The following is a 2680-nucleotide window of genomic DNA, read 5'->3' as shown; positions in this document are numbered from 1 at the left end:
TATATGAAAAATTTCTCATGCACTATGCTGACATTTTTATTATTGTTCTTTTGATTTCAGCAATCTCTGTCTCTGATTATATTCTCTTTTTAAGAAGAAATGTCTTATTTACATGTTGTGTCAAAACAGATTCTTTACAAATATTAAAAAATATTCATTGTGTTTCATCATGTGATGAAAGTAAAACGTATAAAACAGTTACTGAAGTAGCTTCATGGTGACTTTTCTGATCTGGCTAGGTTTTTTTTTTTTTTTTTTGAAAGTTTTTTTATTAGATGCTGCAATATATAAACATATAATTCAAAATAAAGAACACTGACTGCTTACAGTCACATGATCTTTAGAACTGTTATATCAGGATGGTGGTAGACTAATCTAGACTAAATGTAGTTGTCATAGGCATCATATTTTCAGCTAACAGTATGAATGTCAAACAACAATCAAGTCAATCAAGACATAGATATGACCAGTGTTGGGCAGTAACTAGTTACTAGTAATTAGTTACTGTAATAATATTACTTTTTGCAGTAACTAGTAGTGTAACTAATTACTAATAATATTTCAGTAATAATATAACAGTTACTTTCCATAAACCGCTTAGTTACTTAGTTACTTTTGATGCCTCAACCCCGCTGATTTAAAATCCAACAATCAAATAATTCCTGGATTTATTTTCATAATTTTCACGACTCGCACATGCATGTGATGTCCCCAGTGCAGCAGGTAAGCTTGGAATATGGAAAAGCAGATAGAATTACTGCATTATCGGCATGTGGTACATTATATTAATATAATATAATTTAAAATATTTTTTGAAAATTAAACAGTTTCTTACAAACTCATGTGATTTGATAAAATACATAACAAAATTTAATCGCATATGGGTAACAGAAAAATTACTTCAAGCAATTAATGAGATTAATACAACACTTGTACTTGAATGCCACTATCAGTCACTACTGAGTGTTTGTAATAACTTCTGACTGCGATCCAATGTGGATTTTGGTCAAATAATGAGGCAGAAATATGTTGTTAGTAATATTGTAGAAGAATTTTATCTGGAAGATACACCGTTACAGCTTCTGTGGGGCGTGAAGGAAAAAGTAATGTAACTAGTAGTGTAACTAATTACTGTTGCCAGAAAGTAATAAGTAAAGTAACAATATTACCTTTGAAAGGAGTAACTAGTAGTGAGTAATATATTACATTCTTTGAGTAACTAACCCAACACTGGATATGACCTTACCATTTACCTGCCATGTTTATTGTTGTTGTTTTTTGTTTTTGTTTGGTTTTCCAGAAGCTAAACAGGGCATAACATATTCATTTATGTACTGAAGGACATAAGAAAAGGGTAAAGTTTTTTTGGGGGGGGGTTGGTTTTTGTTTTACAAATTTGGCAGGCATTTTTGCCAGAAGTGATTTGCATTGCAAGGTGTATATTATTAGTTGAACCCATGATTGCCATTACTTGCACCATCTACTCTTTGTACCACACAACACTTTTTAGACCTTAGTTTAAAATGTAGAAATTAGTTATTGGGTTGCACAGTTCTAATCAAATAAATTGTGCTGCGACTGTGACAAGAAACAATACAGCAAAGTGTCACCCAGGATAGTTCACACTATAAAAAACTTTATTATTGCTTGATTATTAATAGAAAATGCATGATTTTTTGTGTCAATATATTATTAAAATGCTGTTGCAATTATTTGTAAAAGTAATGACTTGTAAATCATGCAAGGCTCTAACTCACTGTACTTTGCTGCTCTTGTTGACTAATTTAAGAAGCAGTGAAATGGTTCTGAAAGCAGGCATGCACTTGTCACTTTGTTTTTCTACCTATGGCTTCTGCTGATCAGATAGATATCCGATTTGTTTAAACTGTTCCATTTACACATTGCTGAACCAAATATTTTTCCTGCAGATATACAAGTGAATATCGGATGACTCAAGTGTAATTCATCTTTATTCCTCAAGGTGGCAATGTTTGATAGACAATGATTACCTGATGGTACTACCGCAAGGGTAAAGAATATCAGCAGCAGAAACTGAACTGGCTGGAATGGCTGCAGAGCAATTACTGTAGGCAATGAAATATAAGTGTCACCGTCATTTGATGGTGGATGTGGTGAATAAGCGATCAAAGCGACTTACTGAAGTCACTGAAAACGATCATTTTGAGAATATGTTTGAGCTCGCCAATATGAGCCAGGTGCTGAATGTACTGGGGAGCTACGTTCAGCACTTCCCCAGTACCCTTATAAGTTTCAAAAGGTAACGAAATATGCTTTATTTTATTTTTTTTTTGTAATTGTTATTTAAATATCAGGAGAGTTTTATGCTGTTGACTCACTTGTGCAGTTTTGCCAGATTGGAAATGTCCAAGTGTCCTACAAGAAGCTCAAAATGATCGTATTTGGAAGAAAATTATCTTACACGAGTCAAAATATTATGAAACATTTATTAAAATAATGATTAAAATATGTGCACTTACATGTATATATGTAAGAAAAATGCTATTAGCCAGGCTACTTTTTCTATTAGGCTACTTTACTCAGGGTTCCCACGCTTCTTGAAAGTAATTGAATTTCAGACATATGGATTCAAGGCCTGGAAAGCACTTGAAAACAAACATAGGTCCTTGAAAGTACTTGAATTAAATTTGATATAAATTTG

The sequence above is a fragment of the Onychostoma macrolepis genome, chromosome 13 (genome assembly GCF_012432095.1).
Source record: "Onychostoma macrolepis isolate SWU-2019 chromosome 13, ASM1243209v1, whole genome shotgun sequence".
Taxonomy (NCBI): Eukaryota; Metazoa; Chordata; class Actinopteri; order Cypriniformes; family Cyprinidae; genus Onychostoma; species Onychostoma macrolepis.
The sequence above is the reverse complement of the archived record's forward strand: the minus strand, read 5'-3'. Positions refer to the sequence as shown.